Genomic DNA, 6,300 nt, shown 5'->3' with positions numbered 1-6,300 from the left:
TAGAAAATGCCGTGGTTACAATTACAACCTTGACTGCAAACTGTAGTCATGGCTAACATGAGCGCGTCTCTGTCCGTGGTGCTGATATGGCTGGTATGGCACGAAGAGCCTTACATCCCATCTCCTCATCCCAACAGTGAAAGAAAGCTCCCTCTAACAAAGTTTTTATATAAAAGGGTTAGTGAACCTACCTAGGGTGCTGTAGAGTAATTCGAGATCAGATATATCTATTTCAGGCACAACTGGAACACGTAACAGTCTTGAGGGATCAGGTTAGGTTATATCAGCCTCCAATACTTATCCAATCCTCATGTCCCATGTATTAGTAGTTCTGTCATAAAGTAATTGTCTCCAGTTAAACACATAGCTGCTCCAAACCCCTATTTCATTCACAGCATAATCCCTGAGATAAACTAGTTATGACAGTTGCATGTGCTGTTTGGAAGATGATATTGAGAAAATCAAAAGCATTATTGATCAAGTTTTGATGCCTGTGTTTTTATTTTATGGCTATAAAGCCATCAGCCAATTTTCCTAATAACAATGTACTGCCGAAAGAGGTCATTGTAGAATAATGGTGGGAGTAGAGTTTTTGGGTTACTAAAATGCCTTCCTTCTCCTTTAAAAATTAGATAAATTAGAAATGTATAAAAAAAACCTTCATAAATCGGTACTTGCTTAGCTACCCTCAGTGTGAGTAGGTGTCTACTTTATTGGGTGGGATATGTTGATCATAAGACTATGGAAATGAGCTATGTTGCCTTCTTCACTACTCTACTGAATACGACAATCTGAAAATGAGTTTCTGCCTGCCGGGGTGCAATCATTCCAAAAAGCTGGGGTGTGGCTAGGTCTCCAAAAGATCCCATAGAGCCCATAGCAGCTTTTTGATAGCAATGGAGTAAAGAAGCTCACACTCTTGGGTGGGCATAAACATGCACATGAGATACATGTGTGTATGAATATATTATATACACGTGTGTGTGTATGTATTGTAGTAAGGGACCTTAGGACACTTCTAGAGCAGCGGGGACAGTAGGAGACCAGGCTTTTATTGCACCAAATCAATCAAACACACAAAGAAAAACCTACTCATATTTTGGAGGCTTATTATACGGTAGTCTTCCCTGACTAACAAACAACTGGCCAGCTAAGCTGGTTTCCAGTATAAAATAAAACAGAATATACTTCTAACGGACCCCCAAAAGTCGTCTCTCCTACTAGCCCACCTAGTAGCAGACTGGAACTCAGGTACACCCCCTGTTCCTTCCAAGATGTAGACAAATTACAATGGGCTGTTCTCAGTCAGAGAGAGAGGCTGTTTCCTCCACCCTGCATTTATCTCACAGTGCAGAGTTAAACCTGGGGCACCTACCGTGTTTCCCCGAATATAAGACACTGTCTTATATTTATTTTTCCTCAAGAAGACACCCTATGGCTTATTTTCAGGGGATGTCTTATTTTTATGAAGTATGGTACAACAATCTACATTTATTGAAATATAGACCTGACAGGGGGAGCCGACCTTGTTGATGGGGCTGCCCGCACCTCTCCGGTCACCTCAGAGATAGCAGCTGTCACGATGGGGCAGATGAGAAGGGATTGCGCAAACGCTTAGAAATCCTGCTACGGCTTATTTTATGGGTATGTCTAATTTTCGGGGAAACAGGGTATGCCAAAAGGACCAGTAGTTAACCCATTAATCACTGGGATAAACTGCTCTTTCCAATCTCCTGCTTACATAGAAGCCATCTTTCACGCTGTCACAGTATGTATAAGCAAAATTCATTAAGCAATATTTATACAATATATCCAATTTCAGATTTCCAAACTGCTTCTTTCAGGTCAACTCAACTACTTGTTCAGCCTTTTATGGAATCCCTCTGTTGTGCTGAAGTTTGGAACATTTATTATGGCCTTTAAGACATCCCAGCTACCAGCATTTATATATTACACACACACAAAAATAATGTATGCTTATTCATTTAGGTCGTCTACTAGCACCACCTGGCATAGGCAGGTAACCACTGCTACTCCAGATGCTGCAGAAAAATAACTCCAATCCTCCTATTAATAAACAGGTGTTTATTGCACCATCCCTGTGGTCGTCCTTCCAGGCCACATGGTTCAGTCCTCCGCCACCTGCTGGTGCGTGTGCACGCATAACGAATGGGGTGCATTCATAGCGATGTATATAGATTTAAAGTAGCAGTGCACACACGTCATCTGTTAAGCGCTAATGATGCTGTGTGAACCTGTCAAGCACTACAATCCATGTTTGGTTATACCAGTACCCCAGCTAAAGCTGTCCTAGCATTGTTATATTTGAGGCTTACCCTTCTTCCTGTACCTTTGCCCTTCTAGTCTCGTGACCATGGTTTGATCCTTGGAACCTTTTTTTCTGGATTATGTCTCTTGCTGCCTGCCTAGACCCAATCCTGACTACCGTTATTGATTCTGATGCTGCCTGCCCTGACCTTTGGACTTCCTGGGCATTCTCTTGCTTATCCTTTTGGTACCATGCATTTGACTACTCCTAGATTGGAGATCCTACCTACAGTATGTTAGTGCTTACTTATAGCTCTGATACGTCAAGTATCTGCACTTACCCTGACCATATGATATTTACAAGCTGACCAAGCTAGGTTTTAGGCCCAAATCCAAGATTTTCACACCGGTAGCCCACCTACCCCATCAGTACCAGCTCCCACAGAAACCCCTGAAGCCACAGCTGGTACCCCTGAAAACCATGTCAAGCTACCTGACAGGTTCAGCAGAGACCGGTCCTTATTCTGGTCATTTATGATCTTGTGAATTACCGTTCGCACTAAAGCTACACACTTATCACACGGATTAGATCAAGGTGACCATGGTAATCCTTAAATGCAGCAATGGCTAGCATCTACAATGACCCTCATAAACTAGCATTTGACATGGTACAAACTCCTCTGTTTCTAATTTTTTAGGCTCACTGGCTCTGAAAGCACAACCCTCACATTGATTGGTCCCTGGGCAAGAAACACTGCAATGTCTACCTATTGTGTACCATTCATTTAGAGATCTAAGGGGTGCTTAGAAATTGGTACGCATCAGAGAGGGAGATGAGTGCTAGATGGCATTCTGTTCCCTTTACGGACATTTCAAATATACCGTCCTGTCATATGGTCTTTGCAATGCTCCAGCCACATTCCAGCACCTTTTCAATGACATATTCCATGACTTGTTGGAGTATTTTGTCATTTTGTATCAAGAAGACATTCTTGTCTACTTGCGCATCATAAATCTGTACATCAGAAAACTATGGGCCTCCCCCAACCGTTACCTGTTCCTACCCGTCCCTGGTAGGACATCTCTGTTGATTTTATAGTAGAGCTTACCAATAATGGTGGTTGTCAACATATTTACCAAGGTGACCCACTTTCAGATGGCCGGCCTCAAGACTGGCCCCCAGGTAAGGCAGCCTACCAGTGGCAGCTCACGTTGCTGCGGGTCGGATGAAAACTTTTGATGGGCATGGTTTGGAGACATGTCCAGGCTGGGGTCAGTACAGATGAGATTTCAGGGTTCAGCCCAATTTCAAGTCCATATAAAAGACAATTCAACTGTGTTTTGGTCTGTGCCGTAATATAAATCGAGTCAATTAAAAAATATAAATGAAAAAAAGTAAATGAAAAAATAAAGAAAAAAGAAAACAAAGAATGAAGAGAGAGAAAAAATGTAATAGAGGAACTGCTGCAATACTACCAGTTGGTAGTGTTCCCTAAACATCAAAAAGAAAAATATACAAAATCTATAAATTATTTTGTATGCTCTAGCTCCAAACCAAACAGGTTACAGAGTGTAAAAATAATATAGTTAATAGATGCTTATTGCATCAATATTTAAAGTACATAATTGAACATATAAAAAACAATTGATACAATTTGCAAAACAAATACACACATGCCAGTGACCTGACGTGTTTCGCCCTCAAGTTGCCTTCTTCAGAGGATTTTTAGAGCTGGCTTAATAATATGGACACTGTAACCTTTGGAGACTATAAGCAGTGTAGTGTGGGTGGATTTAGTGTAGTGCAGATTGATTTAATTCAAAATTGTGTATATCCCTCACCAGGTTCAATTCTATTTTAAAAGTAGGGCATTCACAAAGGTCTACCCGCTACCCAGATTGTAGAGTCACCAAACACAAAGTCCATTCAAAGAGTCTCCATGGGCAGACAACCTCGCTTCATCATTGTTGCTGATATAGAAATGATATGTAAAAGAAACAAATGTGAAGGCATCTATTCTGTGCTGAAACTTATTTTAACAAAATAGATTACATTTTATTCATGCATTGCATAGAGTATAACAATAAGGAGGAATACCAAATTACCAATAGTAATTAATTTGACAAAATTAACTGTAATACAGGCAAATATTAAGACATACAGAACAAGCAGGCCCTGGCAACATTTTCCACAATATATGACAAATAAATGTGATGCTGCCTTGACTGTGTGAAAAGCTAGTTGGGGGGGGGTCTGTGATCTTTCTGCTAACTGGCCCTTCTGCATTTAAAAGAAACAAAAAAAAAAACAGAAAAGAAATGGTTATGCCCCCTGCTGTTTGGTGCCCAGAGTGATTGCCAAGTTCACCCATATTCTTGTACTTGACTGTTCCCTTAGAAAAACAGCAGGAAGAAATACAAAACAATCTGACATTAACATGCTAGATTTAACCACAATCTTTTGTGCAGCGATTTGCTAAATGTTTAGGTCATTTAGGTAACATTTCATTTAAAAAAAAAACCCCAACTCATACTGCCCTCTGCTGAGCACTAAGCTGACAGCAGCTCTGCTCATGGCTCTTTTCGTGTAAATTTGTAGGGTTGTACTGTATCATACTACTTGTTTCGCCGTAATCCTCCATCAAGGTCAAAGAAAGCTTTGGTTTTGGTTTTCAAGTCCTGTTGGCGAAATGCTTTCACCAGATGGATTTACCTGTAAGAACAAGGAGTTAATGCTGACAAATAAAGATGTACTTTGAATAAGTTAAACACCAGCTAGAAATCTAAGGCATGATTAATTTAACTTAATAAGTGATAGCAATATATATATTTAATGAATACATTACAACAGGGTTTATATGCAAGTTGGCCAAGGGTACCTAGGGGTTCTGTTTTCTTGTCATCGTCTTCTCCCTGGAGATGGGCTCCAGTGTGCATCCTCTATTGTTCATCCTCTGTTGTTCATCCTCTATTTACATTAATTTAGGTCAAAAGCATGACAATTCCTATTCTTAAATTCTCACTAGACACAAAGAAAGCTGGGGTAGATATAAAGGTAGCCACATCTGTCTGTTACTAGGGATAAAGAAAGTCTTTAACGGAGAATTTTACATAATTGAACACAATTTGACTGCAAACAGGCAGTTAGTTTTGGGATTCATTACACACTATATGTCCAAAAGTATGTGAATAGCCATAGGCGTCCATCTCTATAGACACATATTTGCAGTAGAATGTGTCGTACTGAGAAGCTTTGCGACTTTAAATGTGTCACTGTCATAAGACCGCAAATCAGTTAATGAAAAGTCTGGCCCCTTCGATCTGCCCCAGTCCGGTGTAAGTGCTATTTTTGGGAAGTGGAGGTGTCTAGAAGTAACAACTGCTCAGCCACAAAGTGGTAGACCACGCACATTCACAGAGTAGGCTGCCGAGTCCTGAAGCACGTGGCTTGTAAAAATTGATTTTTCCTCTGTAGCACCACATATATACACTATATGACACAAAGCATGTGGACACCGGACCATCACACCTATATGAGCTTGTTGGACACCCCATTCCTAAACCATGGGCAGTAACATAAATTTGGCTCCCCCTTTGCAGCTATAACAGCCTCCACTTATTCCACAAGATTTTGGAGCAGGGAATTTTTGCCCATTCAGCAAAAAGAGAGTTTGTGAGTTTATGGGATACTGCATTGGAATACATAATTAATTGTTCATGGAATACTACATAACTAATGTTTAAAATGGCCAGGTATGACAAATATTCATTCTATAGAATGTTAGTCAATGTGTATACAAATGTGAACATTTTGCAATGGGATTATGTGCCTCAGACACTCTCAATAACATCTTTTAAAAATATTGTGCAATTCATTTTTAGGAATTAGGGCATATTTTCTGCCCACCAGGTGGCAGAGGTAGCTCCTTACATATAGTAGAAGAATGCAGGTGATTATTGTACATTTACAAAATTACATAGATGACTTGCCTAGACCGAGATTGCTAATGCAGATGCAGACAGAGTGTTAGT

The sequence above is a fragment of the Spea bombifrons genome, chromosome 2 (genome assembly GCF_027358695.1).
Source record: "Spea bombifrons isolate aSpeBom1 chromosome 2, aSpeBom1.2.pri, whole genome shotgun sequence".
Taxonomy (NCBI): domain Eukaryota; kingdom Metazoa; phylum Chordata; class Amphibia; order Anura; family Pelobatidae; genus Spea; species Spea bombifrons.
The sequence above is the reverse complement of the archived record's forward strand: the minus strand, read 5'-3'. Positions refer to the sequence as shown.